Here is a 23,302-nt window from a genome sequence, read left to right on the forward strand (position 1 = left end):
CAAGTAATCTGCCCACCTTAGCCTCTCAAAGTGCTGTGATGACAAGCCTGAACCACTGCACCCAGCCCTGGTATACCACTTTTGATAGGGCAAATGGAACAATACCAGAAAGTTTGGTGAGGGGTCTGCAAGGGCTGAGGGTGGAGATTGGCAGGTAGCTGTCCCAGGCCGGCAGGCCCCTCTCACACTCACGATCTTCCTGACGCAGGGAAAGCTTTCTCTTGTTCATTTCTTTCCTCCTCTCTGCCTTCACACTTGGGTCAATTGTATACTTAGGTCAGGCACAGTGGCTCACACCTGTAATCCCTGCATTTTGGGAGGCTGAGGCGGGCAGATCACTTGAGGCCAGGAGTTTGAGACCAACCTGGCCAACGTGGCGAAACCTCAACTCTACAAAAAATAAAGAATTAATGTCGTGTGGTGGCACGTGCCTGTGGTTCCAGCTATTGGGGAGGCTGAGGCCAGAGGACTGCTTGAGCCCAGGAGATCGAGGCTGTAGTGAGCCACCATTGTGCACTTGCAGCCTGAGTGACAGAGCAAGACTCTGTCTCAAAAAAAATTTAAACATCTAAACTTAGGCAGGATCTTTTCTTTCCTCAGACTATTCCTTTCATTTCCAAAGGCCCAGCATGGAGGTCACCAGCTTCCCTGGCAGGGCTTGGTCACCTCTCTCCTGTACTCCCTCAGCCCTTCCTGACTGAGAGCCTGCCCTGTACCAGGCTCTGGGTGGGTGCTCAGGACACCATTGCAGGCAAAGCAGACCCACCCCGTGCCCTCGAGGACCTCTTAGTATGTTTGGCGAGGCAGACATTGATGAAACAAACACACACAGAAATGTACCTTTGCTATAAAAGAAGTAGACCAAGACCGAGAGACCTCAGCTCGGCTGAGGGTTTGGCATGGGGCTCTGAGGAAGGGACACTTAGGCAGAGTCTAGAGAGGGGAGCAGAGTTGGCTGGGTATGGCCAGCCCAGGATGAGGGGGACGGTGGCCTGTCTGAAACGGGCAGGAGGGCCTGTGAGCGTGGCATGAAGGTCTGGGGAGCTGCACGCAGAACACAGGTGTCAGCCCAGAGACACGGTCTGCACCTCTTAGTGCCTATCACGCAGTGGCAAAGGCGAAAACCAGAAACACCCACAGTTCAGGGCAGGGTTGGGAATAGAAGAAAAAGTTCCTGGCTTCCAGAGCCAAGCCAGAATGCCTTCTGGTTGTGTGGTGGTCCTCCAGGACTTAATAGGCAAAGTCAGGAAGTGAAGTGTGCGGAGTCTTCAGCAGTGACGTTCCTCCCTTCCCCCGCACGTCCCCTTCCCTCTAAGGCCTGTGTCTGTGCTCTCCTCCTCAGCACCAACACCTGGACTCCAGCTTGCTTACAGCCCAGGCTGGGCTTCCCAGGGCTCCTCCTTTCTCAGTCCCTTGGATCTGCGTTCTCCTTCCTGCCCCTGGTTCCAGGCTGGGCCCTGCTCATGGGGCTCTGGCCACTGTCTTGTGTCTGTTCCACGATGGAACGCACCAAGCTTGTTCCATCCCGAGCCTTTGCATTTGCAGCTCTCTCTTCCTGGAATGCGCCTGCCTCTAGTCCAAATGCCACTTTCTCAGAGGCGAACCTGCAATGTAATTTTTGGGGCCCATGCAAAATGAACATGGAAGTTTCTTGTGTAAAAAGCACAGAAGATGCTTGTTTCTTTCTTCTGTAGTCTCTCTTGACTGTCATAGTGTTTTATTGATTGATCGATTGATTGATTGAGACAGGGTCTTGCTCTGTTGCCCAGGCTGGAGTGCAGTGGCATGATCATGGCCCACTGAGGTCTTGACTTCTCAGGCTCAAGTGATACTCCTACTCTCAGCCTTCTGAGTAGCTGGGACCACAGGTGTGCACCACCATGCACAGCTAACTTTTGCATTTTTTTGTAGCGATGAGGTCTTGCTGTGTTGTCGAGGCTGGTCTCGAACTCCTGAGTTCAAATTATTCTCCCACCTCAGTTTCCCAAAGTGCTGAGATTACAGGTATGGGCCACTGTGCCCAGCCTTTCATGGTGTTTTAAATTAGCTATTCAATGCCATGCTTTCTTGGGCACAGGACACTTCTGGGGCAAGTATAGATCTTCCCAGGCTCCTGGGAAATACATGGAACCTGTCCCACGCGCCACTGGTGCCCTGGCCCCTTCAGGGTGCAGAGGACAGTAACAGCTGCTGGACAGTTGCTGGCAGTAGGTGGCTGAGAACTTGTCCTGGGGGACTCCCAGAGCAGGTACCATTGTCCCATCAGAGGCCACTTGCAAAACACAAAATCAAAGATAAATTTATAAAGAATTTCAACATGGCTACTGAAGAGTGTTAGTCTCCATGTACGAGGCTTCTTTTGAGTGTGGGACTTTGCATGACTAGGCAAGTCATATGCCTGTGAAGCCAGCCCTGTCTCAGTGACCTGCTTTGATCCTCTTATCCAAAATAGCCCCATTGCACCCCATCACGCCCCATCGCGCCCCATCGCGCCCCATCGCGCCCCATCACGCCTCCCTGTTTTATGTCCCTTAGAACAATACTATGTTCTGGAATGATCCCTTTAACCTGCTTTCTGGTTTCGTTGTTCACCACGAGAATGTGAACTTCGTGAAAGCTTGTCCTAATTGTCTCCATGCCCAGGGCAGGAACTGGTGCATGTAGACCATCAATAAATATTTGTTGATATAGTAAATACATGTAAAAGGGAATTTATTGTGCACAGCTGTCAATAAACTTGCTGTTTCTCCTAACTTACGGATGCTGGCAATGTGACAGAATGGCCCGGCAGGGCACTGTTGGGTCCTGTGTGTGGAGTCCATTGGAAGGCCACCTCCGGCTTACCTTTGCCTTGAGGCTTGTCCCTGAGTTGCTCCAGGTCCTGGAGTCTCATCTCCCTGCTCCTTCTGTCCTGGATCATCTGTTCCCTGCCTTTGGGCTGGGATGAAAGGAGTGCAGGGAGGCCTGGGTCTCCTGAGAGACCTGCTCTTTCCTAGCTGTCAACACCACAGCTAAGCTTCCCATAATATTTGTCCCTCCTCCTCTCTGTCTTTCTCCCGCAATCCAGGAGAATCAGCCTGCCCAGGGCACCCAGCCAGTTACTGTGACGACAATGACCTCCCATGAAGCTGAGCGATTGCCACTAGCCTGCAGTTAGCTGGATTTTTGGAAAGCCCCTGTGTGTACCAGGATCCTCAGAATGAATATGAACAGTGTCCCATCAGGCTGAAGTCTAAGGGGCTTCAACATTCTTGATTTATAAATATACATATTGACTGTATTATTCATAACAAGTATGCCATTAACAGAGGCTGGGAAACTTTTTTAGTTAAGCAGAGCTTTTGCACTAAAAAATTACGCAGTGTGAGGTCCATAATAGGAGGGAGAGGAAAGTGTCTGTGGCTGCAAGAGAATGCAAACAGCCCGATTGCAGAGGCACTCGGAGGAGTAACAATCCTCTCTGTTTCAAAGCAGTTTTGGACCTTATTTTTCTAACAGAAGTAGGAATATTTTCAGAAAATTTCCTTATATCACACATATATGTGTGTATTTCAATGTAAATGATGGAGAGGGCTTTTTCTGTGGCTATTACATTTGACTAGACATATGAAACCAAACTGTGCTTGTGGCATGCACAAACATGACCTTCTCCTGCTTTTAAAAGAAGGAAGTATTAATGGCTTCTAATCTTCCTGAAGTGATATATTTATTTATTTTCCTAATAAAGTATATGAGTGGAATGTGTTATATCTGTACGTATCTGCTGACTATTTTTTTAAGTAAGCTTTTCAAAGAACCAACATCTGGCTTTGTTGATTTTCTGTGTGTTTCTTTTCTATTTCTTTGATTTCTGTCTTTGTCTATATTTACCTTATTTGCCTTCCCCTACCATGGGTTTAATTTGCTCTTCTTATTCTGGCTTTATAAGGTGGAAACTTAGAACAGTGATTCTAAGGTAACAAGAGAACAACTCCAACAACTTCAAAGGCTTGTTGTTAAAAGCCTTTTTCCTTTTTTAATACAGACATTTAAAAGAATACATTTTTCTCTAAGGATTGTGTAAGGTGGATGCTACAAACTTGAACCCACTGAGTGTTTATTATCATTCAGTTTGAAATATTTTCTAGTTCCTTAAAGACTTTCCCTTTTTTAAAAAATGGCATGTCTTATTTGGAAATGTGTACTTATTTTCCAAATACTTGGCTATTTTCTAGCTAAGTCTTTAAACATCTTATTGTTACTGATTTTTAATTCAATTCTGTTGTGGTCAGATTTCAAGCCACTGAAATTTGCTGAGACTTGTCTTCTGACTTAGCATAAAATGTGTATTTTTAGGGAACTGTCTCATCATTTTTTAACTTTAAATTTCACTTCAAATTTCTCTTCCCTTTTTAAACGGATGCACATGTGCATACTAAGACTAGGAACAAATCATCCCAACAATCATCCCAACGCAGGCTTTAGCTCTGTAGGAAAGACCTGTTTGCTTTGCAATTAACAGAGATTGGCAGGCCTCTTCTAAAATGTTCCCTCCAGGGCACAGATTTAAAATATTCTCTCTGGAAATCAGGTGGTGAAGACAAGAAAAATATGGTTCCTCTGTCTATGATTCTAGCGAATTACCTCTCTGAGGTGAGTGGAATGGGACGGGTTTTGGCAGAGTCTGAAGACGAGGGTCTGTCCCTGTCTCTCAGTATTTAAGTGTCTGTGTCATTTCCCCATCGTAGTTCCACGTTTTTGACCTTCCCAGTGCTCCACAGCCTTGGACATAAAACACACATAGGAAATTCTATTTAATTGAGTGATGAACAGATATTGAGCGTCTTCCAGCAGTGAAGTCAGAAATAATAGCATTGAGAAAACAAATGTATGAAAATGGACATTCCCCTTTGAACACTACAATGATATCGTTAATGAAATTGATACATTGGGTGTTGCCAAGTCACTCAAGTGGCTGTTAATAAATACTAGAGCTTTTATGAGAATACAACTTCCTCTTTAAAAAATACAATCCTCAGTCAAGTCCCCAAATTTTAACATAAATGTAGTTGGACGATTTCTTTATGAATTAAGAAGTAAAGTGTTGAGTAGTATGAAATAAAAGATTTGACAGGAAGTGGGAGGTGATGGAGAGAAGGAGCTTTCTCTTTTATGGTGTTCAATATATTTACATGGATTGGTGGATTAAAAGAAATACCTGCAAGACAGTTTTATCCTTGTGATTAGATTTAATCTTGTATGAAAAACTGTGTGCTAGTTATGTGTGCTTTGTTATGGCTTTGTTTACTGGATTCCAAAAGAATGTGTTGAATCAGTATATATCATTTTCAAATCAACCAGCGTCACATAGCCAAAATAATTTGCTGAAGGTTGGAGTTGTTCTGTCGTTAACCTGGCTATTTTGGTGGTGTGCTGTGCCTAGCAGATAATTTTATGCATAGTAGTTACTCAATAAATATCGCTTAGATTTAATTGATCTTTTTTGTAGAGCTGAAATGAATGTTCATTTTTCGTTAGTTTGACTTATATTTAGAATCACTAAAGAACTAAAGAATGCAGAATAATAGTTCTTCCGTATCAGCCCTGTTCCTGTTCCCTGCATATTTCAGCAACCCTCATTGTTCTGCTCAACCTTGCTGGAGCCCTTCTAAACTGTGAACTCTCTTTGGTGACCACTGTGCCTTCTGGTTCTGGGACCCAGGATAACCTGGGCTCCCTGGAAAGAGACCCGGAGGAGATTTGCCAGCAGGAGGTTTATCGGTGAGTGCTTTTTGGAAGAAAACTCATAAAGGTCTGGGAGAACCGCATTAGACAGAGGGAGAAGCTGAACTTCCAGGCAGCTGCAGCCACAGCCAGGGCTGATCTGCTGGGATCCTGGAGCCTGGAGGGCTGTTCCAGAGCTGCACGAGATCGAGGCCACCGGCCCTGCTTTTGTAGCCCTGTCATTGGATTCAGGCTGCCTCTGGAGATGAGGTGTTACTTTGGAGAGGACAACTCCTTTTGCCAAAGGCATTTCCAAGAGAACAAGTGAGCTATGAGTCTTCAGCAGCAATGATCTGGCAGTTGGGAGAGTGAGCACAACCATCTTGAACGGTGGCCACCGTGGCGCACCCTACATTTACATGGGGGGTGGGGCAAGATGAGGAGCGCGCGAGAGGGGAGGGACAGCCAGAGGAGTGAGTACCATGACCATCCTAGACTCGGAGCACTGGAGAGGAAAGAGGCAGGGGAAGGGTCAGCGGGTTGCAGGTCTCCGGGAGAACGGGAGGATGGAGTCCTGCAGCTACCGCCGATTTGCGAAGCTGAGCGCTGGCACTGGAAGGGTTGCCCAGGACGGGCGCGTGGGGTCGGGGTGGCTGGGGGAGAGTGAGTAAATGGAAAACATTCCCCATAGTGACAGTAAAATCCCAAAACTTATGGTTTAGAAAGTTACTAGAATGCTTTAAAAATCAGTTCACAGGCTTTTTACTTTTTTTTTTTTAACAGTCATAAGGGAAGGGAGGGAGATAAATTGAATACGTGTTTTGTTTAAAATAAAACAACCGGTTTCGACAGCTTTTAGGTCTTCAAGTGAGATTTCTTAGAATAAAGAATCTCCTTCCATGGGAAGGCTGTGCCCTCATCCTTTAAAAGATGTTTGTGACTGGCGCAGCCGCTGTTCCTTCGAGCTCTCCCCGAGCCTGAAGCAATCTGCCCACATACTCCTCTCTGCCCGGTCCAGTCCGGTGCCTTCCTCCTCGGGAGGTGCGCCCCTAACCATCTGCACGTGGCGCTGCCGTCTGGACCTCCTCACTGCAGGCCAGGTGTGGCCACCAGATGTCTGACCTCCCCTCCGGGAGAGCGCGGGGACCACCTCTTCCGCCTGGAGGCTTTTAGTTTTTTGTGTCATTCTCCCAACCTGGTTTTGGCTTCCAGCTACCAGGAGAAAGCCAACTTTGATCGTGCTCTGCTTAGGGAACACCATTAAAAATCGGCAAGTGCTGTAAATTTCATTTGGATAAAGCATTTTAAAGGCTAATGGATGAAATTAAATGCAAGCAATTTATTCTAATTTCTGTCCATTTCTGGAAAAAAAAATTCCACTCCTGGTTCTTACTTATTTCTAGTGATCTAGATTCCTCTGGCCTTCCCTGTCGATATCTGTCATTTTCATTTCTGGGTCTAACTTTTCGTTTTTTTTCCTCCTACATTGATTTTTTTTCACCAGGTAATCTCCATTTTAGATAATGATCTTTCCTGCGTCTGTCCTCCTTCCTCCTTCCAGTTCTACATCCTGATTTCTCGAATTCCCTTTTCTGAACAATTCCCACCTTAGGCTTTAGCTCCGCATTCAAGACTTTCTTTGCCAAGTAAGTCTTAATGCCCTGTGGCCTTTCCAAAGCACTGTTGAGATACTTTACTCTTGCAGTTAGAGGGGTAACTCTTGATTTTGCAACTGTTCTGAGGTCATCTCTTGATTTTGCAACTGTTTTTAGTTCAATAAATTGAAAGATTTTAAATATTTAAAGTTCACTTTGCACCTGGAATTCATGTTGCTTGGTCTGATTTTCATGGTTCCCCCATTACTTTGGAGACCTTAGTGGACAGTCATTAGTATCACCAACTTCAGTCACCACAAATGCACTGTTTCTTCATTGTCTGGGGAAGAATGGGAGGACCTTTATCCTAACAGCACAAACCATATCCCATACCATACCCTACTGAGTACTACTTGGTTGTCTCTAGAATTCCAGGACTTCTTTTGCAAGTAGTGTTGTGAGCATACTTATTTTCCTAATTATTCAATTAAAGAACATTTTAAAGCACTTCTCTGATTATATAGTGAATGAAGATTAATTGAAGAACAATTAGAAAGTGATGCAAAGTATAGAGAGAACATTAAATTCATCCATAATTGCGTTGACTAGAGAGAATCTCTGGTAAGCCCTGGGCTATTGCTTTGTAGTCTTCCTTGGATAAATCTTGTAAACATTTGTTCTCTTCACATTACGAAGTTTCTCATATCTTTAAAGGTAAGATGATTTTACAATGATAGCATATTGTTCTATCAGACGGTGTATTTGAATATTTCCCATTTGTCCTATATGTTTCAAATGTTTTGTTATCATAAACGATCTTGCCATAAACAGTAAACCTTCTTGTACAAATGGAATCACAGGGTCAAATGATGATGCTTTGGGATTTGATAGAAGCTTGCAAGAAGGTGAAGGCAAAATCTCAAAATCAAGTTTATGGAAATGTTATAACCTTTAAAGAGATGTTTATTATTCTGGACACCATGTGAATTTCTTCTTTCTTTAGTAGCTTCTGTAATTGTCACAAAAATCTACTCATGGAATACTCATCTTAACTATTTAATTGATGCCAAAGACTGGAGGGTACACATTACTGGGTATATATCCAAAGAAAAATAAACTGTTCCACAGAACACAGATTCTAAAATAAAAGTTGAAATTATATATATTAAAAAAAGACTGGAGGGCACGGTAAAGGAAGGCTAAGGAAGGTCCGTCCCTAACCAAGCTAAAATCAATGCAGTCAATGTGTCTCAATTTTCGTGTACTTGACTGAAAGCAAAAGAAGACCATCATCCTTAACGTTGTCTAAACTTGCATGGCCTGACCCTACAGTCCATAACCCTGTCATCCAAATCCCAAGCCATCATTTTACTCTAATGTCTATAAATCTGTTTCTGACAACCGTTTCTCAGCACTGCATTTACTCTCGACCAGAACATAAAGACAGGACCCCTAATTTCCTGTGGCCATTAAGATTCTTCTGCTCTTGGCTGAAGGATGACCCCAGGGTGATAATTATTACTTCCCTCTTTTATGCATCTTCATTTTTGAACAACTCAGCTCACTTCTTCTGTGATGTCGTCTTTTCTCCTCAGAGATCACGATTCTCTTTCATTCTCTTGTTTCTCATTTTATAACAAATTATCACGTTGTGTGATGATCATTGATTTAACTGCCAGGTATTCTGATCAGAGATTCCTTGTTTATCCCTGTATCCCCTCTATCTGCACAGAGCCTGCTTGTGTATGTATTACTAGGTGTCTCAAAATTGTTAAATGTTTGAATAAGTGCTGAGGTCTGCCTTGTGACCTGCTTGCATACAACTCAGGGGATGTCTGAGGGGGAAACAGACCATGTGAAAAAAAAGGCTATGTATGTGTATGGTGATCAGATTCAGTTTTTCAGATGTCTTGTAACTCCCCAACGCACCAGAGCCTCTCACTCGCTTTTTCAAAATTTTCATGAATGGCTCTCATATTTTTGTAAGTTTTTTTTTTTTTTTGTTCATGTAACTTCAGCTTGTTTTTCATTCTGGGTACATCTAAGAAGGGAGCATTCTGCTCTCCAGTTCATGGGAGTTGATGGGAACACTTAATCAAAGCTGGATTCATTGAATTTGGTTATCTCCATGCTGCTGGTCAACTATTTCCCTGCACTCCTCTTGATATTTAAACTCTGTAAATGTACAGTCTTGTGTAAATGTGCATATCATAATATGTGTGAAGAGAGGCACTCTCATAGTTTGAAAAGGATGAACCACAAACAGACTCAGGTAATTAGTATTATTGTTCTACTTTAACTGGGGTTTCAAATTCCACAACAAACATAATACTTTCCCTCTAGCATAGAAAATATTGGCCTCCCTACAAAGAGCCTTTTCAACACTGAATTTTATTTTAACTTTGTGTCTTTGAGGTAATTTAAAAATAAATACAAGAGTAGATTTGGGATATATTAAATCTTCTAGGAAGCAAATTAGCAAGTGGACATAATTAGCATAAATTAATCCATTTTCTAACTGAGAAAAGTGAAATGTTGTCTTAATCTGCTTTATGCTGCTATAATAGAATATTTGAGACTGAGTAATTTATAAGGAACAGAAATTTGTTTCTCACAGTTCTGGAGGCTGGGAAGTCCAAGATCAAGATGCTGGCAGGTTTGGTGTCTAGTGAGGGGCATAGTCTTCACGTCTAAGATGGCACCTTGAATGCTGCATCCTCCCGAGGACAGGAATGCTGTTCCCCCAAGTGGCAGAAGATTGGAAGAGACTGAACCCGCTCACATCAGCTCTTTCTAGAATGGTATTGGTCCATTCATGAGGGCAGAGCCTTCATGACCTAAGCACCTTTCATTAGGACTCACCTCTCAACACTGTTGCTTTGGGGATTGTTTCCAACACATAAATTATGCCCATAGCAAATGCAACACTGTCACTCCACACTAGACTATCATTAATTGACAAGATGTTTTTAATATTCAAGTCTCAAAATAAAAAAAAAAGAACTTGCTTCTGGGCACATTTTTTAAACGTGTTATCTATTTTAATTAATTTAGTAAATAAAAACACATACAAGTTTAATGAATCACTTTTCTGTATCTGTTTTAGTCTGATTGGCAGTATTGCCTTTTTAGATTTGTAACATTGCTAAGCTAAAACAGTTGGGTCATGCCATTTAGAATAGCCTCTGCTGTTTTGGCTCAGCTAATTGAACATCTAAGGACACACAGAGGTTAGTAAAATAAAACATGCCAATTGGAACAGGCATGCTGCCACATGGGTTAGGCTCACAGTTCTACACAGAGATCAAAATGCACCAAAGGAACCTCATACGAAAATTAAAAGATTATACACAAGTAAAGTAGAAGGCAACATAAGGCTTGTATTTCAACCTGAATCTAAAGAAACAACGTTCTCTATTTCGCCAAAGCTACTTTGTTCAGTTTTAATTTTGGAAAAGTCTATTGCATTAAAAAAATGAAGAATTTACCTTTGTTAAAGTTCAATCATTAGTGTAATGACTAGGCAGCTACTGGTTTTCTGGAGGTTTCCTTTCTAGGAGTCTCAGAGAAGACACATAGCTTTCCTGGTCGGCATTTTAAAATAAAAATTGTGGACCAGGTGGAGATTTTTGGTATTCTATATTGACGTAGGGGAGGAGGAGGTTAGAAAATATTGCTTATTTTATACTTATTGCTCTTCCCATTCTTTTTTGCCATTAAACAAATTTTTAAAATTAATTTATTTTGATTATACTTTAAGTTCTGGGGTACACGTGCAGAACGTGCGGTTTGTTACATAGGTGTACACGTGCCATGGTGGTTTGCTGCATCCATCACCCCGTCATCTACATTAGGTATTTCTCCTAATGGTATTCCTTCCCTAGCCCCCCACCCCTTGACAGGCCCCTGTGTGTGATATTCCCCTTCCTGTATCCATGTGTTCTCATCGTTCAACTCCCACTTATGAGTAAGAACATGCAGTGTTTGGTTTTCTGTTCTTGTGTTAGTTTGCTGAGAATGATGGTTTCCAGCTTCATCCATGTCCTGACAAAGGACACTATCTCATCCTTTTTTATGGCTGCATAGTATTCCATGTTGTATATGTAACACGTTTTCTTTACCCAGTCCATCATCGATGGGCATTTGGGTTGGCTTTTCCCATTCTTTCAACATTCTAATGGGCTAACAATATTCCAAAATGGAGCTGGGACTTTGGCTCAAGACCCCTTAGGACACACTGCCTAGTTCATTTCCTACACCCTAGGAAAGATGGTGCAGTGATCTGTTTCATCTACAGACTTTAGTGTAAAACACCTGTGCACAAGGCTGTGCTCTCTTAACTCTGCAAATACAGCAGCCTACATGTGGAGGGGATGACTGGCCTCAAAGCTGGCCCTGTCCATTTCCCCCGGGGTCCAGCTGGGTGCTCTGTGGCAGAGCTGTGATTGTGAAGATGAAGGCTACTTGCACTTGTTGCACAACCAGGCAGAGCTACTATGGGCTTTAAAGGGTGTGATCTGGTGGGGATCTCACCACTCTCCACCAGGGAATGAAGGTTGTCACCATCTTCTCTACCACCCGTGACTTTAACCTTTAGGGGCTAGTGACTGAGGAGGCTGCTGGTGTACCCCCTCCAATAAGAGCTGCTTCCATGTCCTCTCCTCATGGGATGATTAGGGCTTCATCAGTACGTGAGATAAGTTAGTTAGATTAGTTGTTTAGAGGAGAAATAAGTTAGTTGGTTAAACCAGAAAACATGGCTATTAGACTTTAGACTGACCCAACTTCAGTTCGCCATCAGAGAAAGTTGGTGATAGAGCTGGATGCTTCCCTGAACCTTTCTACAGACAAGTGGTTGTGATGGGAAGGGCTGAGCAAGGTTGCAGCCTGTTATTTCACTGGCTTTATTTGCAGGCTTTCCATTCAGGTAAATTATGCATACATTTCAGATATATAGTGTATTTGTCCCTCCAGATGTGGTTGAAGTGAATAGCTCATTTTTCTTCTCTTATCTAGAGCACAAGTATTTGATTTAACAAATACTTGAAGACTTATTATGCATTATAAGACATAGTACTAGGCTTTCAGTAGCCATTTCATAATTTTCCCTAACTTATTAAAAATGGCTGCTCAATTTTATTTAATGTCTGTTTAGGAAACTGGCTTATACTTTCCTACCTTAATTTGGAGGTATAACATATGTATATGGTATGTTATGAGAATTCCTTATGTGGATCATTTTTGAAGTCTTAGGATATACCCTAGGGAGCTGTCTTTGTTCATTGTCTGTTGTTATAACTGAATACCACAGCCTGGGTAATTTATAAAGAATAGAAGTTTATTTAGCTCTTGGTTCTGGAAGGTGGGGAAATCCAAGGTCCACAGGCTGACATCTTGGTGAGGGTCTTTGTGCTGTGTCATCCCATTGCAGAAAGGTGGGAGGGCAAGCAAAAAGGAGAAAGCAGGAGAGGCCAAGTTCACTTTATAACAACCCCCTCCTATGATAACCACATTGATTCATGCATGAGAGCTCTACCCTCAAGATCCAATCCCCTCCCCTTAGGCCCCACCTGCCAACACTGTCACCCTGGCTACCCAGTGTCAACATAAGTTTTGGAGGGCACAAACACCCAAACTATAGCAGCAGTTGTGGCAGGTAATTATTTCATATGCTTCTGGATTCTATTTGAAAATATTTTCTTTAGAAATTTTGCATTTATATTAATTTGAAATGTTTGACTTAGAATTTGTATTTATAAGTGAAATTCATGTGTAGTATTAGTCTGTCTTTATCTGATTTGTGTATTATGGCGTAGATTTCAAAATGAGCTGAGAGGCTCTTTATCCTTCTCAGTGGCCTAGAATAGCACAACAATGATCTGTTTTCCTCAGTCATTGACTGAGGCTTGATCTTTGCTTCTGCAGAATGAGAACCACAGATCTTTTTCTGCTTTCCAGAACTGCTATGAAAATCAAATGCACATGAAGATATTTTTCAAATTCTGACATGCTATCCAAATATTAAAATAATTATTACTTTCATTCTAAATCCGAAGTTTGAATTGTTTTTATGTTTATAGCTGTATTGCATCCAAAATACTCTATTTTTCTTTCATTCTTTGATTTTCTACGTACTTTGCAAGTTTTGGAAATTGACTTGGAAAATCAGTATAATTAAGACTCAGCTTTGGGAGGCCAAGACAGGCAGATCACCTGAGGTCAGGAGTTCAAGACCAATTTGGCCAATATGGTGAAACCCTGTCTCTACTAAAAATACAAAAACTAGCCAGGCATGGTGGGAGGTACCTGTAGCCCCAGCTACTTGGGAAGCTGAGGCATGAGAATTGCTGGAACTTGAGAGGCAGAGGTTGTAGTGAGCAGAGATTGTGCCACTGCACTCCAGCCTGGGTGACAGAGCGAGACTTCGTCTCTAAGAAACAAAGAAACAAACAAACAAAAAACTCAGATTTCAATCTTTGTCTCTGACATGTATTAGTTTTGTGACCTTTGTTCCAATAACTAAATATTCTTAAGCCTCAGTTTCTTTGTCTATGAAATGGGGACAATACAACCTACCTGATGGGTTGTTGTAAGAGTTAAGATATTTTGATCCCCCCTTAAGTATACTTGTAAACTAAGTTAGCTATTATTACTATCATGGGATTCTTGGGGTGTTGTTTTGCCAGCTGGAAACCTCTGTGGCCAGTGGCGCCTTTGCCTGAGTTTTGCGTGGGCCTGCTGCCTTCATTTGGCCCACTCAACCTGGCAGGGTGTGCTCGGCTAGCCCTACTGGACCAGAACCCATGCCAGGCAAGGGTGAGCCAGGCACAGAGAGGTGGGGGATGTTTGAGCGAGGGTGAGGTTCAGCCATTGTGTGCAGCTGGGCATGCTGGCTGTGTGGGGCAGGCAGCTCCAGGCACCAGCATGGGTGCTGGCTCCCTGCAAGGCTGCAGCTGAACCAGGAGTACCACAGGCAGCTTCCACTGAGGTTGACACTGAGGAATGCCATGATACCCAGAAGCTTGGAGACACTAGGAACTGCTGAGCCCCAAAGAGGGTGTCACAGCCCTGGCTTGGAGCTCCTAGGTCTGGGCTTCCTGAAAGCTGCAGCTCTTCTCTCCTTCTTTCCTTCTCATTGCCTAAAATGTGGCAAGCAAGGGGCATGTTTCAGCCTTGTTTGTGTTATAGCTCTGTTGGCCCTGCCATTTGGCAAGTCCCGAGTTCTTTTCCTGCATTCAGGAAGAATGAGGTATGTAGACAAGTGGAGTGTGAGCAAGGCAAAGGGAGATTCATTGACCTACAGAACACCTCAAAGCCATCCACATTGGGTACTCCTCTCCAGTGAGCGGTGTTCATCTCTCAGAAAGGAGACCCTGGAGTGGGTAGCTCCTCTCTGCAGCTGATCCTCCTGTTGTGTCTTAGGGTCTGGCTAAGTCCAGGGCTTTTATGGGCCTGAGAGGGGAGGACGTGCATGCTGATTGGTCCATGGGCAGCTATGAACAGCCCTGGAAAAAGCACCACAAATTCTCACTCCAGTCTGTGGGACTGGCAGCCCTGCCCCCAGGCTTCAGGTCCTCCCAGGCTTGAAGGTGGGGCTTCACCAAGGACCCGCCCCCTTCCATTTAGGAGCCTGTCTGCCTCCTGCCACCATTCATGATGCCCAGGCTGTTAGTGCCCAGGTGATTCTGCAGGCCAGCACTGAGCTGTCCTCAACTCCCGGCTCAGTCTCCCTCCCATGAGCCTCAGCATCCAAAGTCCAGAGTGGGCCAAGGCAGCAGGGAGCTGGTGGTGCAAGGAGAGTGGGTGCATGGAGAAGCCAGGCAGCAGAAGTAGACACCTCTATGCCTGCCCAGACAAGGGGGCCTTCCCAGGCCCTTGAGAGTGCAGAGATGTCTGGGTCAGCAGTGGCAGCTTGGGTAGCTGCAGCTGGGCCCTGGGTGGGGCTCCTGCCTGCTCCAGGCCCTCAAGGGCACAGGGAGGCCTGGGTCCACAGCCCTGCTTGGGCAGCTGCAGCTACATCCGGAGGGCGGGGCTCCTGACTGCTCCTAGCTCCTGCAGGCTCTGTGGAGCCTTTAGCCCAGCTGCACTTCCCATGCTGCAGCCAGTGTCCTGGCAGCAGCTGTTCCAGGTCGGCCACTGCTGCCATTGTTACTATCAGTTATAAGATTGTTTTTGTAGATTGACTCTGAATTACATGAGAGTTGGGATGGGTGTGACTTTTGATGTACTAAAAAGCTTATTAATATCCTATCTTTGGTAGGTGAAAAGGATTTTAATTCCAGGTTCCCCCCATATGGCATTCTGATATACACTAAATATTATTTTTTTAGTAAATCTGCAGTTTATGTGATTCTTAGCCATCTGGAGAAGAATTTGATGATTTTCTCAGAGTTTGGTGCTCTGGAATTTGAAATGCAAAGGCAAATATTTAGAGCTGTGTCATTACATTTGGGCATTCCCCCAACTAGCATCTTCATTGAAAGAGAAGGAAAATGAAATCTTGAAAACTTTTAGTTTTTTTCCTTCCTGCTATGTATCCTTCCTGCTAATCAGCCTGATCTATGACCCAGATGTCCCCAAAGCAGGGCCCAACATGACAAAAACTGAAGCAAATCAAGGAACTTTGCTCTCTTCCTGAGGTCAGTCCCACCTCAAACTCTAATAAGCAGGATCTGGACCCACGATCTGCCGAAGAAAGTTAGTTTTCCAGAAAAATTTTAAAGGGGAAGTTATTCTTACCCCCAAATAAAGCTGAGGACAAGTTCTGCCATTTCCACTTAGTGTACAGTCGGAGTAGCTGACCTCAAAGGGCAAACCTAACCCTTTCAGTTGCATTTTTCTTAGCGAGCGTTTTACCTTAGGCTTATCCCTTGTGGTTATTTCTGCATTTGGATCGAGCCGGCATATTCTGAACCACAGTGTTGACAGAGGGCCTTGTTTTTGTTCATTCACCAGAATGGAAAATCATAGGGTTCCTGAGATGAGCAGTTTAGAAAAATAGCAACAAACAGATGTGTCTTCTGTGGCCAGAAAGTTTTGAACCTGGGAGACCCCTCTGAGGAGTAAGGGACATCTTGGGAGAAGACGTGTGTGCAGGAATGCTTGACTATGCAGCAGTTCACGGCGATGGAGGCAATTGCAGTCACATAATTGCTGTTTTTCTTCAACATTTTATGACAAGTGAGGAAGACTATTTTAGTGTGGTGATATAACCAGCCAATGATGGTTTTGGTAGCATAAGTAAGGTATTAAAATGTGTAAAACTTTTGTGAATATCACTAATTGCCAGTGCAGGAGGCAGCTTTCATCAGCTCTCACTGGCTCATGAGAGCTGGCTGCATCTCCTCCCAAACCCATGGTCAGTGTCGCCATTTTGGTAGCTTGACATCAGCCATGGTGGGAGTATTTACACATGGGAATCAGCAGATGCTACAAATCATCCCCCAAGAAAGTTGTCGTCAAACACTTCCTAGCCCTCTGCTCATATCATAGTTTTCAGGACTCATCAGTTGAGGCTGGGCTGCTAGTCTAAGACATTCACTTCTGGACTCCACACAATCTATGAAGATGGCTCCTTGGAAAAGGAGATGAGTTTCATTTCTGCAGTGAGCATGTGGCTTGCTGCTTCCATTTACCTTTCACCGGGTAATTGCATCCTAATTCTGCCTTCTGTTTGCGCAACGTTTTGTCCTTCATCAACAGCCTGGGGCTTTGGTTGGTGTTCACTCCTGGGTCAGAGGCGAAGCTTGTTATAGGCCAAAGCCCATCAGAGCATTGTCTTCCTCCGGCTGGAGTAACTGGTTCAGGTGTGGGGACGTGGCCCCTGTGGCATGATGATGCTGCGAGACTTTTGCTGAAACTTCCAGAGGAGAGATGTTTGCTTTATCAACGGAATTGAATGAGAAAATGTTAGATTAGAGATGCTCAGTGGCATAAAAACAGACACTTAGGCCAATGGAACCGAATAGAGAGCCCAGAACTAAATTCAAATATATATGGTCATCTAATTTTTGACAAGGGCATAAAGAAAATACAGTGGGGAAAGGATAGTCTCTTCAATAAATGGTGCTAGGAAAATTGGATTTCTACATGCAAATGAATGAAAATGAATCCTTATCTTATACCATGAAGAAAAATAAACTCATAGTGGTTAAAAGACCTAATGTAAGATCTGAAACCATAAAACTCCTAGAAGAAGTCACAGGAGGAAATCTTGACATTGGCCTTGGGATTAATATCTTGAATATCACACTGAAATATCAAGCTACAAAAGAAAAATCAGTAAATGAGACTACATAAAGCTAAAAAGCTTCTGTACAGCAAAAGAAACAATCACCAAAATTAAAACACTCTACCACTTGGGAAAAAAATTTACAGATTCAAGATTTATAAAGAGCTGATACAATTCAATAGCAGGAAAACATATGATCTGATTTTAAAAAAAGGACAGAAGACCTAAATAGACCTTTATTCACATATGACGTCAAAATGGCCAACAGATATAGGAAAAGGTGTTCAACATCACGAATTATCAGAGAAATACAAATGAAAAGCATGTTGAGATGTCATCTCACACCTGTTAGGATGACAATTGCAAAAAAGACAAATAATACCAAATGCTGGAGAGGATGTGGAGAAAAAGGAACTAATATACACATTGTTGGAATACAAGTTATTACAGCCATCATGAAACACAGTATGGGATTGTCTCAAAAATCCCAAAGTAGAACTATCAGAGAATCCAGCAATTCCACAGCTGGGTATACACCCAAGGGAAATGACATCACTACCCTGCAAAGATGTCTGCACTCTTGTGTTCATTGCAGCACTACTCACAAGGGCCAATATGGAAACAGCATAGGTGTCTATCAATGGATGAAGGGATAAAGAAACTGGTGTGGTGTATGTGTGCATGTATGCATAAATCCATTATATAAAATGGAATATTACTAAAGCTGTAGAAGGAGGAGATTCTGTCATTTGCCACAACATGGATGAACCTGGAAGATATGATGCTAAGTGAAATAAACCAGACATAGAAAGAGAAATACTACATGATCTCACTTATATGCAGAATCTTAAAAAAAAAAAAGGTCAGATATATAGAGATAAAAAAGGAAACAGGGGTTACTAGGGTTGGTGGGTTAGGAAATGGGAAGATACGGGTTAAGGGACACAAAGTAGCAATGTATAGGATGACCTGTAATCCCAGTACTTGGAGAGGCCAAGGTGGGTGGATCATGAGTTCACAAGTTTGAGACTAGCCTGGTCAACATGGTAAAATCCAGTCTCTACCAAAAATACAAAAAAAATTAGACAGGTGTGGTGTCAGGCTCCTGTAATCCCAGCTATTCAGAAGGCAGGGGCAAGAGAATTGCTTGAACCGAGGAAGTGGAGGTTGCAGTGAGCTGAGATAGTACCACTGCACTCCAGCCTGCAAGACTCCATCTCAAAAAAAAAAAAGATCTAAGGTGCAACATGCAGATGGTGGTTAATGACAGCATAATGCATTCAGGATTTTTGCTAAGTGAGTAGATTATAGCTGCTCTTGCCATGTGGAGTAAAATGGGTAACTATGTGAGGTGACGGATAAATTAATTTGTTTACTGTCATAGACATTTTACTATATAATTTGTGTCTCTTATAACATCATGTTATACACACTTAAATATACAGAATAAAATTTATTAGAAAACAAAGACTGGAGTTGCTGCTTCCATTTTATCACCACAAGAGCCCAAACACTGGCAAGCAAAGCAGCTCCGAGGGCCCAGCCTTGAGGGATGGAGGAGCATCACCGGGGCCTGGTGGCAGTGTCCACCTTTTGAGGTCCTGCCTGAAGCCCACTCTTGCCACCAACCTTTCAGTTGTGCGCTCCAGTGTCTTTCCTTCTTACTTAAAGCATTCTGGCCTGGGCTTTCTATCACTGTCCTCCCAAGGACCTTCTCTGGTATAACTGAGACTATTTGAAAGAAATAGTTGAAGGAAATCAACTCCAGGTTTTCATAACCTGGAATGACACAGTCTACTTTATCCATATGTATTTTATAAAAGACTAATAGTCATGCTTATATAATATCATTTATTCATAAATATCTATCAATCCTAATTTGAACACAAATGAATAAGAGCCTGGAGAGACATAAATGATGAACTCTTCATTTAATTTGCTGCCTGGATCTTCAGAAACAGGATGTGGTTCCAAGATACGAGGAACATTTGGACAATCCCACAGTTCATCAGTGGTGGCCTCTCATGACAAGTGCTCTTATGATATGTGGACAGATCCCTCTAAGCCAAGGAAGAACATACTCTTTCTGCCATTGCCCAGATCTGTGTGTCATTGAGCCCCATGGGGAAAATGCCCTTCTTTGATCTACAGAAGAAACTGTGTTAGTAACCACAGTGTAATTCCCTACATTTTCATTATTGGGCAAGAAAGATGAGGCTAACTGGACTCACGTCCTTTCCCCAACCCCAGGTTTGCCAGCATGCAGTGTGACCTTGTGCAGTGCTTGGCACATGGCAGGTTCTCAAAAACTGTCAGCAAGTGTTCTGGATGGAAACCAATGAGCAAGTAAATTTCCTGATACAGTGAGCCCTCTGGGTACAAAAACAATGGGTATCTATTAGCCAGCAACACAGGTGCCGATAATATAGAAATATTAGTATTCAATATTTGTTTTAGCTTTAAAAAATTAAGGAACTGTTAGAACACAGGTTCTTTATTCCATTGATTGTAAATTTGCTTATTTCCATTTTCACAGGAAGAAGGTAATATTCTTAACCCACTCTTGGTGAATCAAATGCACTTAACGTCTCCCCTTCCTACGCCAATCCCAAACCCAATTCTCTCTGGTGGCTGGTGATGCTCACGTAAGATTGCATGGCCAGGACAGCTACAGAGAAGAGCTGGATGGTTTCCAGGGTTAAAATCATAGCAGTCTCAGTGCCGATGAGGTCAAGGTACTGGTTTTAAAGCTGAACGAGGCAAATAGTATCAAAAAAGGAAAAATAAGAAAAGATTTCTCTGTATCATGATCATTCACAGCAAGCAATCCCAAACCTGGCTTTCCAGCTGGAATGCTGAAGGCAAACCTATTTGTTCTGTCACAAGTAGACAGGGCAAGATAGCACAAATCCATTGTCATATCTTCCTGATGAGGCTCAGGAATGGCATCTGAATCTGTAGAATGGGCACATTTTAAGTTGCGAGAACTCACCAGTAAATAAACCAGGTCCTTCATGTTTCCTTTTATTATATATTTCTTGCATGAGACCTTTGTGTTTCTGTCTTCACACTTGAAGACTCACAAAATCCTTCGAATCCAAGGTATTCAGTGACTTTCAGATGAAACAGTTATAAAAGGAACAACATCACTGCCAGTTCAATAGCAGTATAGGTCAGAAGTTCTCGAACTTTCTTAGTTTGTGGCTCCCTTAATTTCCCAGTAAGTTTTCTGGTGACACTTAAGGCCAAAAGAAATGGCCAATAGTTTTATGAAGTAAGTCCAAACACAAAATATAAATATTATTATATTTATGTTCTAACAACTCAGTGGCTGTTTGAAAAAACAAAACACATAGATTGAAAGAAAAAAATAACATTTTATTTCATTCTTTAATAACTACAATTATTTATGGGATGTGTGAGCCTCTTGGCAATGCCTGACTTCCCAAATCTTGTAATGAGATTGACCATCTCCCAATCATTTCCTCTTCCACACTGGTTTTCATGCAGTACTGGCTTTTTGTTACAGAAACCACTGGAAACCTAGTTTCTGCAAAGATATGATATCAAAAGGAATCTAGCATAATTTCATATTGAAGCTATGAATTCTGTTCATCTATTAGTTCACCAAGCATCTGACAGATGTTAAGTAGCTTTGCGTTTCCTTCAAAAATCTGAACTTTTCTGTTGGTTGGGCACAGTGGCTTATGCCTGTAATCCCAGCACTTTTTGCAGTCAAGGCAGCCAGATCGCTTGAGCTCATGAGTTTGAGACCAGCCTGGGTAACATGGCAAAACCCTGTCTCTACAGCAAAAAAAAAAAAGTCAGGTGTGGTGTAATGTACCTGTAGTCCCAGCTACTCAGTAAGCTGAGATGGGAGGATCACTTGAGTCCAGGAGATGGAGGTTGCAGTGAGCTGAGGTCATGCCACTGCACCCCAGCATGGATGACAGAGTGAGACTCTGTCTCAAAAAAGAAAAAGCTGTCATATTCTTGGATGTTCACTGTGGTACCCTGAGTACCTGGATACACAGGTTGATAACCACAGGTTTAAGCAATGTTAATAAACACCCTTGGTTCATCATTAACAGTGACAATCTTTATCACCCTTAAGTAGTTATTTTGAAAGCTGTGCTTCATTGTGTTATTCTTTGATGTCTAAATGTTCTGACTGGCTGTAACACTTTTTTTTTTTTTATCAGAAAAACGTCCACTCTGTTGGTACCTAGGCTCAAGACAAGTAGTTCTCTGTCTCCGATAGTTTTGAAGACCTCATCCATATTTAAGCATAAACAGGTTAACTTTTGTCATTAATTTTCATGCTTTTCATAATAGACTGTATGGGGAAGTTGTTGAACTAAATTGAACTGGTAATTGAACTGTGATGGACCAGATAAAGTATGAATAGCCGAAGAAGGAGAGCAGTAAGAGGAGGGAAGAGTTGACCTTTAAGTGGAAGGAGAATTGAGAATCCTCATTCACCCTTCAAGAATCAATTCTTGAATAACGTCCCCAGAGAGCCTTCCTGCATGCTCCCACTAGGAGGAACCACTTTGTGCTGACCCCGTCACACCATTCATCACACTGTACTACAGCTGCTGTCTCCCCACCAACCTTGCCCCCTACCTGGAGCTCCTAGGAAGCAAGGGCTATTCTGTCCTTTGACTTTGTTATCTGAAACCCAAGCACAATTCCTGACCAAGACAGACTGGATGAATCATAATATTAATAATAAGACCTAGAAGAGTTTTTTAAAAATCGTGCAGAGTATTGAAGGGGAAGTAATGTTTAGGCTGGATCTCTAAGAAAACATAGGAATTCACCCAGAAATCTCAGAAGGAGGAGAGGCTGAGGGAGACATTCCAGGCACCCAGAAGAATACGTATGAATTCTGGGAGGTAAGGCCTGAAATGGAATCTTTAAAACTAGGTAAAAAGTTCTGTTGGGTTGAGAGGATAAGGAATGTCTGGAAGGGGCAGAAGTTAAGAATGGAGAGCTAAGTTTGGGCTGGACCATTAAATGCCATGTAGGCCATTGTAAGGATTGAAATTTACAAGCAAAAACAAATAACACCGTTAAAATGTGGGCAAAGGAAATGAACAGACACTTTTCCAAAGAAGACATACTCACAGCCTACAAGCATACGAAAAAATGCTCAATATCACTAATTGTTAGAGAAATGCAAATCAAAACCACAATGAAATACAATTTCACACTGGTCAGAATGGCTATAATTAAAAACTCAAAAAAACAACAACAGATGCTGCTGAGGTTGAGAAGAAAAGAGAACACTTATGCACTACTGGTAGCAATGTAAAGTAGTTGAGCCATTGTGGAAAGCAGTTTGGCACTTTCTCAAAGAACTTAAAACAGAAGGCCCATTCAACCCAGCAATCCCTTTACTGGTTATCTACAAAACGAATATAAATTGTTCTATCATAAAGACACACCAATGTGTATGTTCATTGCAGCACTATTCACAATAGGGAAGTCATGCAATCAATCTAAATGTCCATCAGTGGTAGACTCGATAAAGAAAATGTGGTGCATGTAGACCATGGAATACTAGGTAGCCATAAAAAAGAACGAGGTCATGTTCTTCGCAGCAACATGGTTGGATCTGGAGGCCATAATCCTAAGCAAACTAACACAGGAACAGAAAAACAAATACTGTATGTTCTCACTTATAAATGGGAGCTAAACACTGTGTAGTCATGGTCACGAAGAAGTGAAGAACAGATGTCAGGGCCTACTTCTGGGTGAATGATGGGAG

At 42.6% G+C, this 23,302-nt stretch overlaps 2 long non-coding RNA genes across 2 annotated transcripts in view; both read left to right on the top strand.

Annotated features, from left to right (window-relative positions):
- The first annotated feature begins 4,445 nt into the window (after positions 1-4,445).
- On the top strand, positions 4,446-7,501 carry LOC144579150 (uncharacterized). Its single transcript, XR_013526072.1, has 2 exons — positions 4,446-4,632; positions 5,610-7,501. It is a non-coding gene; the product is annotated as an uncharacterized LOC144579150 (long non-coding RNA).
- Positions 7,502-12,895: 5,394 nt separating this feature from the next.
- LOC118153802 (uncharacterized) overlaps positions 12,896-23,302 on the top strand; it is a 35,677-nt gene continuing 25,270 nt past the window's right edge. The window contains exon 1 of the long non-coding RNA XR_013526080.1: positions 12,896-12,954. This is a non-coding gene — a long non-coding RNA (uncharacterized LOC118153802). The remainder of the gene's footprint in view (positions 12,955-23,302) is intronic.

The sequence above is a fragment of the Callithrix jacchus genome, chromosome 1 (assembly GCF_049354715.1).
Source record: "Callithrix jacchus isolate 240 chromosome 1, calJac240_pri, whole genome shotgun sequence".
Taxonomy (NCBI): domain Eukaryota; kingdom Metazoa; phylum Chordata; class Mammalia; order Primates; family Cebidae; genus Callithrix; species Callithrix jacchus.